Source organism: Schistocerca serialis, chromosome 10 (genome assembly GCF_023864345.2).
Source record: "Schistocerca serialis cubense isolate TAMUIC-IGC-003099 chromosome 10, iqSchSeri2.2, whole genome shotgun sequence".
Taxonomy (NCBI): domain Eukaryota; kingdom Metazoa; phylum Arthropoda; class Insecta; order Orthoptera; family Acrididae; genus Schistocerca; species Schistocerca serialis.
The window spans coordinates 155,139,080-155,151,795 of record NC_064647.1 but is presented as its reverse complement, the minus strand read 5'-3'; the positions used below and the strand labels follow the sequence as shown (position 1 = coordinate 155,151,795).

At 42.5% G+C, this 12,716-nt stretch overlaps 1 non-coding gene across 1 annotated transcript; it reads right to left on the bottom strand.

Annotated features, from left to right (window-relative positions):
* Positions 1-11,516: 11,516 nt before the first annotated feature.
* Trnas-uga (transfer RNA serine (anticodon UGA)) lies at positions 11,517-11,591 on the bottom strand. The gene has a single exon. It is a non-coding gene; the product is annotated as a tRNA-Ser (tRNA).
* Between the last annotated feature and the right edge of the window lie 1,125 nt (positions 11,592-12,716).

Below are 12,716 nucleotides of genomic sequence, written 5' to 3'. Positions count from 1 at the left end.
AACGAAAAACACTAGCACTCCTGGAAGAAAGGATATTGCGTAGACATGGCTTAGCCACAGCCTGGGGTATGTTTCTAGAATGAAATTATCACTCTACAGCGGAGCGAGCGCTGATATGAAACTTCCTGGCATATTAAAACTGTGTGCCGGACCGAGACTCGAACTCGCGACCAATGAACTGAGTGCTGTACGTTGTTGACATTTTTTGTACGATACTTGGAATAATAAAGCTTACCAATGACGAAGGAGCAACTAAAAGCACTAGCACTCCTGGAAGAAAGGATATTGCGGGGACATGGCTTAGCCACAGCCTGGGGGATGTTTCTAGAATGAAATTATCACTCTACAGCGGAGCGTGCGTTGATATGAAACTTCCTGGCAAATTAAAACTGTGTGCCGGACCGAGACTCGAACTCGCGACCAATGAACTGAGTGCTGTACATTGTTGACATTTTTTGTACGACACTTGGAATAATAAAGCTTACCAATGACGAAGGAGCAACGAAAAGCACTAGCACTCCTGGAAGAAAGGATATTGCGTAGACATGGCTTAGCCACAGCCTGGGGGATGTTTCTAGAATGAAATTATCACTCTACAGCGGAGCGTGCGCTGATATGAAACTTCCTGGCAAATTAAAACTGTGTGCCGGACCGAGACTCGAACTCGCGACCAATGAACTGAGTGCTGTACGTTGTTGACATTTTTTGTACGATACTTGGAATAATAAAGCTTACCAATGACGAAGGAGCAACGAAAAGCACTAGTACTCCTGGAAGAAAGGATATTGCGGGGACATGGCTTAGCCACAGCCTGGGGGATGTTCCTAGAATGAAATTATCACTCTACAGCTGAGCGTGCGCTGGTATGAAACTTCCTAGCAAATTAAAACTGTGTGCCGGACCGAGACTCGAACTCGCGACCAATGAACTGAGTGCTGTACATTGTTGACATTTTTTGTACGATACTTGGAATAATAAAGGTTACCAATGACGAAGGAGCAACGAAAAGGTTCAAGGAGTCTTACCAGAGTTATTAAAGCACAGTCATATTTCGGTGCAGTGAATGATCTTCTGAGGTTTGTTACAAATGTTTAGAATGTAACGCATGCTTTGAAAACTCAATGAGGGCGGAATGGAGTAGGTGGAGGGCTAGGCGCAACACGCAGTGGGCCGGAGGATCTAAATGAGCGAAATAATGCCATCAGGGTCGGCGGGCCGGTGACTGCAAAACGTGTTGGCGCGCGCTGACAGGCGGCGGATAACACGGCAGCCAGTGGCTCCGGGGCGCACGCGATATAGCGCGCCTGTGACACCAATCTGCATGTCGCTGAATATTCATCGCGCCCTTTTCATCGGTGCGGAAATTGAGTTAACGGGTCTGGAAGTGTCACGCTGAGGGAGGAGTCCACAGGAAATTAATTAGGGAGGGGGTGGTAGGGGGGTAGAGGCGGCACGTCACTCTCTAACACCGATCTGACCGAATAATTAACGCTTTGACGTGACACGGTAACGAACACGCATGAGGCTAGTCACGCGTCAACTTCACTCTCATGAAATGCAATTTTCTCTCTTAGAAGCAGAGTCTCCAATATTTGAAAGCAGTATTTTCAAACAAACTGGTCCATCCAGGTGTCTCGAATTTTACTCAGACGTGGTGCTGGATGGAGAACAAGAGAGGTCGCCTCCTTTGCTGGTTCCTCAGGCTGGACATGGTAACCCAGTGCCGCAAAAGGATGCGAACCCTGGACTTTTTCTTTCACACACAATGCTCTTGCTGAACAATTTTATGTATATGAGTGCTTGGTGTCTGAAATTTGTACATTCATTGCCCATCGAAGCGAATCAATTACATGCCGTAAAGCATAGACGCTATGCAAACATAGCGCAATGAATCCACAACCTCTGTTGAGGTTCCACAATATTGTTTCCCTTCCTGTAGGAAATTAAAATTAGCGATCATGGAGGATATGAACGGAGACTGCGGATCTACATCTACATGGATACTCTGCAAATCACATTCAAGTGCCTGACAGAGGGTTCATCGAACCACCTTCCAGTCTCGTATAGCGCGCGGGAAGAGCTCTGATATCCCTTATTTTATCGCGGTGATCGTTCCGCCCTATGTAATTTCGCATCCGGAGGAGATGGTTGGTGATTGGAATTTCGTGAGAAGATTCCGTCGCAACGGAAAACGCCTTTCTTTTAATGACGTCCAGCCCAAATCCTGTATCATTTCAGTGACACTCTCTCCCATATTTCGCGATAATACAAAACGTGTTGCCCTTCTTTGAACTTTTTCGATGTACTCCGTCAGTCCTACCTGGTAAGGATCCCACACCGCGCAGCAGTATTCTAAAAGAAGACGGTCGAGCGTAGCATTGGCAGTCTCCTTAGTAGGTCTGTTACATTTTCTAAGTGTCCTGCCAATAAAACGCAGTTTTTGGTTACCCTTCCCCACAACATTTTCAATGTGTTTCTTCCAATTTAAGTTGTTCGAAATTGTAATACCTAGGTACTTAGTTGAATTTACGGATTTTAGATTAGACTGATTTATCGTGTAACGGAAGTTTTAACGAATTCCTTTTAGCTCTCATGTGGCTCACCTCACACTTTTCGCAGCATGGGGTGGCTCTGGGTGGGAATGTGGGTCGGCCAGGGAGCTTACCGACATAGTCCGTGAATTTTCCATAAATACTGTGTCTGGATGGTACAGTGGTTAACACAACCACTAAGTAAACAAGAGATACAGACTTCGAAACTGGTCCTATACATGTTTTTACTCATCCCCTCCGATTTCGAAAAAAGTCTCTATGCAGCTGATATTAGATATTATCAGTTCCTTCTCTTTCCTTTCGTTTCTCCCGCCTCCATCTTCAATTGACATAAGACTATTTCTTTTATTCGGACTTCCATACCACTGTGAAATGCAGAAGAGAGAGTGGGGCAGATGGGAAGAGTACATTGAAGGCCTGTATGAAGGGAAGGACTTGTGTGACGACATGATGGAAAAAGAAACAGGAGAAGATCTGAAAGAGTTAGGGCATCCTCAACTAGAATTAGAATTTAAAAGAGCCTTTGAAGACTTAAGGCCACATAAGCAGAAGAGACAGATATTATTCCATCTGAATTTCTGAAGCCATTGATGGATGTGGCTACAAAACGACTATTCAGGTCGGTGTGTAGAACGTATGAGTCATGCGATATACCACCAGACTTTAGGAAAATCGTCATTTACACAATTCCGAAAATAGAAAGAGCCGAGAAGTGCGAGAATTATCGCACCATCAGCTAAACACCTCATGCATACACGTTGCTCATAAGGATAGTGTACAGAAGAATAGAAAAGAAAATAGAGGAACTGGTGGATGTCGATCAGTTTGGATTTGGGAAAGGTAAAGGCAACGGAGAGTCATTCTTGACATTGCGGTTGATAATGGAAGCAACTATGAAGAAAAATCAAAACACGCCCTTTGGATTTGTGGACCTGGAAAAGGTGTTAGACAATGTAAAATGATGTATGATCGAAGTTCTGAGAGAGAGAGAGATGTACGCTATAGGGGAAGACGTGCTCGGGTTTAAAAGGGTGTAAGATACGGATGCAGTCTTTCGAAGAAGCAATGAGACAAATAAAATAAAAGCTCAAGTTGAAAAGACATCAATAATAAGATTTACTGTTGGCATTGATATCCTCAGTGGTGGTGAAGAAGAATTACAGGTTCTGTTAAATCGAATGAGCAGTCTGGTGTATACAGAACTAGGAGTGAGACTAAATCGAAAGTGGTGGGAAGTAGCAGAAATGAAAACTGCTAGAAACTTAACATCAGAATGGGTGATCAAGAAGTAGATGAAATTAAGAAATTGCTGCTACGTAGGCAGCAAAATAATATATGACCCACAGAGTAAGGAGGACATAAGAAGAAGACTAGGATTGGCAAAAATGGTGTTCTTGGCTAAGAGAATTCTATTAGTATCAAACATGGGCCTTACTTTGAGCCATGCTTCAAATGGCTCTGAGCACTATTTGACATAACATATGAGGTCATCAGTCCCCTAGAACTTAGACTACTTAAACCTAACTAGCCTAAGGACATCACACACGTCCACGCCCGAGGCAGGATTCGAACCTGTGACCGTAGTGGTGTCGCGGTTCCAGACCGAAGCGCCTAGAACCACTCGGCCACACAGGCCAGCTAGAAATTTCTGAGAATGTGCGTTTGGAGCACAGCATTGTCTGAGATGTGGTGCTACAGAAGGATATTGAAAATTAGGTGGACTGAGAAGGTAAGTAATGAGGAGGTTCTGCGCAGAATAGGAGAGGAAAGGAATGTGTGGAAAACACTGACAAGAAGGGACAGGATGATAGGACATCTATTGAGACATCAAGGAATGATTTATATGGTGCTAGGGGCACCAGTATAGAGCAAAGAATAATTAAGAACCTAAACTGCAAGTGCAACTCTGAGATGAAAGATTTGGGACAAGAGACGAATTCGTGGAGCTCTTTGTCAAACCAGTCAGAAGAGTGGTAAAAAAATCCTAATATAAATATACTATCTGACCAAATATAAGTGGACACCCCTAGGTAATGCGAAATAGACCACTAGGTATCACGTGACACCCACCAATATAAAGGAAGGCAGGGAAGATCGGGATGTAAGCACAGTGACAGCAGAATGTATCGATTACGAGAGGTCATTGCCTTCGAACTTCGACTAATCGTTGGATGCCACATGGGAAACAAATCCACCAGGAACTTTTCAACTCATCTAAAGTCGCCCAGGTCGACTGTTGGTGACGCTGTGGCCGAGCTCTTCAAGGCGCTTCAGTCTGGAACCACGTAGCTGGCCTCGCGGTTCTAGGCACTGCAGTCCGGAACCGCGCGACTGCTACGTCGCAGGTTCGAATCCTGCCTCGGGCATGGATGTGTGTGATATCCTTAGGTTAGTTAGGTTTAAGTAGTTCTATGGAACTGATGACCTAAGATGTTAAGTCCCATAGTGCTCAGAGCCATTTGAACCTGCCTCGGGCATGGTTGTATGTGATGTCCTTAGGTTGGTTAGGTTTGCGTAGTTCTAAGTCTAGGGAACTGATGACATCAGATGTTAAGTCCCATAGTGCTTAGGGCCATTTGAACCATTTGAACTGTTGGTAATGTGATTGTGAAGCTGAACCAAGAACGGGAAGACCCTATGCAGTGACCGTCGAGCATTGCTCGGGGTTGTTCTAAATAGTCGCCAGTCAATGGGTCAATAGAAGGAACCATTCATGAGTTACAAAATACTGTTAGCTGTTCAGCTAGCACAATGACGGTAGGGTGCACTAACCTCGAGTAAAAGTTATCCGCAGTTAAGTCGGTATTTAACTCTACTCAACGAATGCTTCTGGTGCACCGACCGCAACGAGGGAGTTGACTGTGATTAAATTTGACCATGGCTCGCGTCCGGTTTGCTCGACATAGCCTCGGGTTTATAAGTGAACGATATTAAGAAGGCTTTCCGCTTCGATGTTATGGATGGTAGAGAGGAATAATTGCTATACCTTGACCGGGTAAGTTGTGACTGAAACAGTGTTGCAGTGATTGTGAAAAGGAGAAACCCTTTCCAAGTTTATGGTGACAGGGAGTTTGAAGAGAGATTTCGTCTGTCAAATGAAACAGTGTAGTTGTTGTTAAAGTACAACGGATCGTATTTTCAGCGACTTGTCCAAGACATTTGACTGTGTGAATCACAATATTCCCCTAGGTAAATGATCGTTTTATGGGATTGATGACATAGCGCACAAGTGGATAATCTCTTACATCTAACCAAACGAATGCAGAAAGTCGTAGAACCATTGTAGTCTGGTGACATTATTGTGGCTGGGGAGATATCACATGTGGTGTTCCCCAAGGCTAAATCTTATGTCCACAATTCTTTCTTACGTATGTAAATGACCTTCTGTCTAATATGCAGGAAGCAGCATTAGTTCTTCTTGCACATGTCACCAGTATTGTAATCAGTCCAAGCTTTTTTACGGAAACAGAAGAAATAGTAAATAATGTTCCTAAACATATCACTGACTTGTTTTCCTCGAATAGTCCCACCCTCAGGTTTTAAAAAGACACAACATTTTCGGTTCTGGACATCTAGGGGCACTAGAACGAAAATGATTGTTAAAGATGGAGAGGAAATAATAAACAGGGTGGAAAGTTCAAAATTCTTAGGTTTCATATTGATGTGGATTTAAAATTAATAAAGAACATTTGGGAAATCCTAAAACCACTTAGTTCAGCCACATTTGCATTTCGAATCGTTGCAAATCTTAGAGAGAGACAGAGTAGTAAGCTGATATATTTTGCGTGCTTCCATTCAATAATGTCATATGGAATAATGTTCTCGGGTAGCTCATCTTTAAGAAAGGAAATCTTCATGGTTAAAGAAGTGCTGTAAGAGTAATATCGGGATGAGGCCCACGATCACCTTGTAGACATCTGTTTACATATTTGGACATTTTAACTACTGCTTGACAGTATATTTATTTCCTCGCGAAGTTTGTTGTATATAATCCACTGCAGTTGAAAAGGAACAATGACCACAGAATTACAATACCAGAAGAAAAATAGCATTCATTATTTCACACAACTTTGTCTTCAGCATAAAAAGGGCTGCACAATACCACAACAAATTTTTTTGTTAACTTACCCAGGCATATAAAATGTCTGACAGGAAGTTAAGTAAAATTCGAAAACAAAGAAGGAAGGTTGTTTCTTGACAACTCCTTCTATGTAGAAGAGTTTCTATTACTGTAATGTGTATAGAGTGGTGGATAAGAATTACTTACTCACATCTGTAGATTAAATAAAAAAATGTTAAACTAGCATTATAAATCTTTATTATGTGGATGTAGTCGCATTTAAAAATTAAATTGTGATGTATATGTAAAATGACTGGCTCCACAAATTTACTATTTATCGGACAAATTGTATATGCTGCGTGAAACTTAATAAATATCTAACTAAACCAAAGAAATGGATGGTTAGGATTTCCTACTGATAGGAATAACCCTTCTTCCACGATAAACAGATTTTTGATTACTTTATGGGTGTGTGCAACTGTTGCATTCAAAACTGTTATTTGTGGGGAATAGTAATGTGCATCATGCAACAGCACAACGAGTCATTAAATGATGTATCGAACATATATCATCAATATCTCCTCGTTTTATAAGGTTTCTTCGAAGAAAAGAATTGCGCTCTGTGATGTTTGATTTTAACCTAGTGGACGGATTTCCTGGTGTTGTTGGTACCCCGGATTTTACCCACATGTCTCCTGCAGAACACAATGTGGAATTATCTGCAATAGGAAATCATATTTTTCACTTAAATGCCAATCCACTGGTGAACATAATCTGTTAATAAGAGACACTGTGACTCGGTGGCCGTGTTCTGTGCGCGACATTACCATATTTCGCAACTGCGCTCGCAGAGATCAATTTGAAAATGTAGAAATAACACAGTGTCACTTATTTGGAGATAGTGGATATGCGTGTACATCGTACTTGTTAGTTTCGCTTTTAAATCCATAAACTGAAGCAAGTCATCGATTTATAAAGGCTGAAGTTAAAACTACTAAAATCGTCGAGATAAAATATGGCGTGTGGAAGACCTGATTGTATCAGCAGCAGAAAACATTGACAATCATTGTGAGTACGGCTATGTTACGCAACATTCCCAGGACCACGGACAGTGACGAGAAACCAGAAGATCGGGAAATTGCATCACTGTTAGGGCAGTGATCACAGAGATTCTGACATCGAAGATAACGAACCCGCGCTTCCTGGACAGCAGATGCACCGCGATGACGCATTGCCAAGAAGAGCATTTCATCGCGCTACAATTAGTAATGAACATTTTCAATAACTTTGAAACGTCCCCTTTGAACAATTATACATGACTGTGCTTAACCTGACACACAATATTTTTTAGCGCAACGCAATCTGACTTTCAAAAAATCCCTACGAAAGAATGGCCCTGACTAACATTAAACTATACCTTTCACAAATCACTTACCTCACAAAAATCTTCGCTGCTCAAGCTACTGCAATACAGCGAGCGCCACTACTGCCAGCTAAATAGAAGATTCAAACTATGGAAGGCACTAACTACTGATAGGGATAGTTGGCAAATGAAAGATATTAATAGAGAACAAACAATGTATTTACCTTGATATCATCATATATAAATATAGCAGTTCATGAAAAATTACAAAACTCCGCCATCTCTCTCCCCACATCCACCACTGCTGGCGGCTCACCTCCAACTGCGCAACGCTACGTGCTGTTCACAGCCAGCTGCCTAACACTACAATGGCGAGTATTACAACAATGCAAAGCAGCCACAGACTGCACACAGCACAGCCAGTGATTTTCATACAGAGGTGGCGTTACCAATAAAAAACCTAAACAGCCTACTTACATAGAGAAAACATAAACAGCCTACTTACATAGAGAAAACATAAACAGCCTACTTACATAGCCCCCATGCTCCCCACAAAAATTTTTTACAAATTTTTTTGGGCATTGGCCAATACATATTTGAAAAAAAATTTTCATAATTACAATAACAAAGATATCAAATGCACACACTTATTGATACAACGTTGGTCAAAAGCTAAAATTTTATCACAGTCCATAAAGACAGTCCTGATCATTCATTACGGTAAAATATAGTGTTTTTTTCAAAGTCTGAGCAGTAGAAGAAAATGCACACGGAAGTAGTGGATTTCCATGCAGTCTTGAAGAAGTAGTGTTGTCCTTCCAACGGAAAGACAGTGCCGACTCGACATGCAGACAGGTAATGGGCCACAACAGATCAAACCCACAGCAGAGTCAGTCGTAGTTTGGAAGAATATTGGTAGGTAGGTCATCACAGAGCAGACCCACTAGAGTCCTGGTAGAGATTGTGGTATTGGTGGGCCACCAGAGGTGCAGACCCACTGTAGTCCTTGTAGAGATGGCCAGCAGCCATCTGTTGCGATTGTGCAGGTGCACATTCACCATCGAAGAGTCTTGCGGAGAATATAGCAAGTCCATAAACCATCACTTGTGCACTCACAAAGTTTTTGGAATTGTCCTTAGAACCAGCTACGTGCTGTTCACAGCCAGCTGCCTAACACTACAATGGCGAGTATTACAACAATGCAAAGCAGCCACAGTCTGCACACAGCACAGCCAGTGATTTTCATACAGAGGTGGCGTTACCAATAAAAAACCTAAACAGCCTACTTACATAGAGAAAACATAAACAGCCTACTTACGTAGAGAAAACATAAACAGCCTACTTACAACTTTACTATTAAATTTAAAAAAAATCAGATACTACAATTACGGTTACAAGGTACCGACGTATTTTACAGTTTTCCGATTACTTCAGAATGTAATATGTGTTTCCAGTTATCAGGTGAATATGAATCAAAGTACTCTCTGAAATGCGTGTTTGATGAGAAATTCGAAGTTTTGGTATGCCAGGGAAAGAATGGGCAGATTACAGAATTATCACCCAGCTGCTACAATTTTTAGTACCGGACGCCTATTATGGGAATGGCTTTAGTGTTTTCAAAAATGGTTCAAATTGCTCTGAGCACTATGGGACTTAACATCTGAGGTCATCAGTCCCATAGAACTTAGAACTACTTATACCTAACTAACCTAAGGACATCACACACATCCATGTCCGAGTCAGGATTCGAACCTGTGACTGTAGCACCAGTGCAGTTCCGGACTGAAGTGCCTAGAACCGCTTGGCCACAGCGGCCGGCCCCCATTTTACATTGATTGCGTTATTGACGTTCTGTTTCTTTGTATGAATGAGAAGTTCCCACTGAGATATGCAACACATTTTAAGTAAGAAAGCAGGTTGGTTTTATTCAGGATTTCAATGCCACATATTATTTGCCACTCTTATGGCGACAAAACGTTATTTTAGTTTAAATGCCAAGTGGGGTAGCTGCACGGTCTTGGACGTCCTGTCACGGTTTGCGCGGCTCCCCGGTTCGAGTCCTCCCTCGGGCGTGGGTGTGTGTATGTTGTCCTAAGTGTAAGTTAGTTTAAGTTCGATTAAGTAGTGTGGAGGTTTAGGGACCGACGACCTCAGCAGTTTGCTCCCATAAGATCTTACCACAAATTTACAAATTTTTGCTGTTTCTAACATAATATCCATTCAAACTAACGGACTTACACCACCGTATTGGGAGGAACTGTATGCCTACATGGTACCTCTTTGCTGGTCGACATCGAAGCCAACTTCTGGCTGCGTCAATAACCTCCCCATCATCGACGTACTGCTTTTGGCTGAATGCATCTTCCATTGGGCAAACAGATGGAAGTCGAGAGGTGCAAGAACAAGGCTATGGGGTGGTTGAGGAAGAACAGACCTATGAAGTTTTGTGGGCTCTTCTCGTGTGCGTAGACTTGTGTGAGGCCTTGCGTTATCACGCAGAAGGGCACGTTTGCATTTTTGTGACGACGAACACGCTGAAGTAGCTGAGGGTAGCACATTACGCTTCAGTGTTGATCGTTCCACCATGAGGGAGTACATCAAACAGAATAAATCCTTCAGAGTGCAGAACACCGTCGTCATGACTTTACCAGCAGAGAGTGCGGCGTTGAGGTGTGCGGAGATGGAGTTTGATGCCACTCTATGGATTAACGTTTTGTTTCTGGTTCGAAGTGATGAACTCTTCATTCTTCTCCTGTGGCGATGTCCTACAAAAATCGTCAGGATCAATGTCTTAACGCACACGCAATTCCGCATAAATGGTCCTTCATTGCTCTTTATGGTCTTAGGCAGCGAGGAGGTCGGCGGACACTTATCTTTAAGTAACTCAGCAGGTGGACGAGTGTGCCAGCACTGCCAACGGAAAAGCTCGGTTGAGCAGCGAGGTATTGCATGTGACGTGTCGATTGCCTGTAGTGAGAGTGTCCGCACGTTCCACCATTGCAGGGATCACAACTGCGTGCGGCACGCCGGCACGCAGATCATTGGAATGGTTTGCGGGACGTTCTTGCGATGAGGACAAGTGCCAAGCCCAACGACTCACCGAGCTTTTGTTCACTTCCAGGTCTCCCTAGACATTCTGCGTTGCGATGCTCAGGTTTTCCGCCAAGAGAGACTCGACGACAGCTCTGTTATTGGAACGCACTTCCGTTAGACGCCATTTTGAAGGCTAAGTATAGCGCCGAAACCTATCGGACGTTCATGAGGCTTTAAGGGCTGAAACGGGAATATTCCACGATGTTCAACAACAAAGTACGCATTTTGTACCACAACTGGCAGAGAAAAAATGTGTTTCTTTACTTACTGAGCGTCCCACGTACTTAGAATTGGAGAGGAATAATTCCACTGCATCCAGAGGGTATGTTTGCAAGAAAAAGAGAGATGGATAAAATACAATCAGATAGTTATGTACTATCCAGAATGAGATTTTCACTGTGCAGTGGAGTGTGCGCTGATATGAAACTTCCTGGGAGATTAAAACTGTGTGCCGGACCGAGGCTCGAACTCGGGACCTTTGCCTTTCACGGGCAAGTGCTCTACCAACTGAGCTACCCAAGCACGATTTACGCCCCGTTCGACTCTCGGTCCGGCATACAGTTTTAATCTGCCAGGAAGTTTCATATCAGCGCACACTCCGCCGCAGAGTGAAAATCTCATTCTGGAAACATCCCCCAGGCTGTGGCTAAGCCATGTCTCCACAATATCCTTTCTTTCAGGAGTGATAGTTCTGCAAGGTTCCCAGGAGAGCTTTTGCAAAGTTTGGCAGGTAGGAGACGAGGTACTGGCAGACGTAAAGCTGTGAGTTGGGGGTGAGAGTCGTGCTTGGGTAGCTCAGATGGTAGAGCACTTGCCGGCGAAAGGCAAAGGTCTCGAGATCGAGTCTCGGTCAATCACACAGTTTTAATTTGCCAGGAAGTTTCAGTTTTGTACTATGTTCAGGACTTTTCATAGGCATCTCATTTAATTATCTATTTTAGCAACGGATCTGTGAATGTACGACAACCTTACAACATTAAGAGAGCACATTGTTTATAATGAAATGCTTGCAGATTTGAGACTAATATACCACAATTCTGCTCACTATTCTTTGCCTGGGTTTGGTTAAAAGAGTGGATGTACACTAAACAGAAAGGCAGAAAATAAATAGTCATTTACGTAATTACATATTATTTCAGTGAGAGATTGTTTATCTATTTATCATTTCTGTTCGTTTAAAATATGGTTTGCTACAATGTCTATGTGAGTTCTACCATAAGATTGTAAATTTCTAGAAAACTATTGATGTAATGGAAAGAATCGAATTAAATTTTGAACTCCAATGAGTGATGCTTGAAACAACACTTCCCGCAATATTGTGTACTATTTTATGTGGTGTTAGAAAATTCTAACCTCAGGGAAACCAATTGGTTCTTATAAAATGCCACCTAAAAACCTATATTGAGGTTACTACAAAGGATACAGGAGCTTTATGAGCAACGTATAAGACTTTGTGTATCAGCGTAGGAATTGTACAAAGGGCGTTCAAAAAGTTTTGCACAGTCATATCTAATTTTTTTATTTTTGGCAGGAGGAAAATGAAATTTTTGTGAGCATGCTTGGAAAATTTTGCTATAAGTTGGTATATAAAAGTATTTTCTTTTATTTACAGGTGAGCCGTAAAGGACAGTGAAGTAGATGTCAGGTT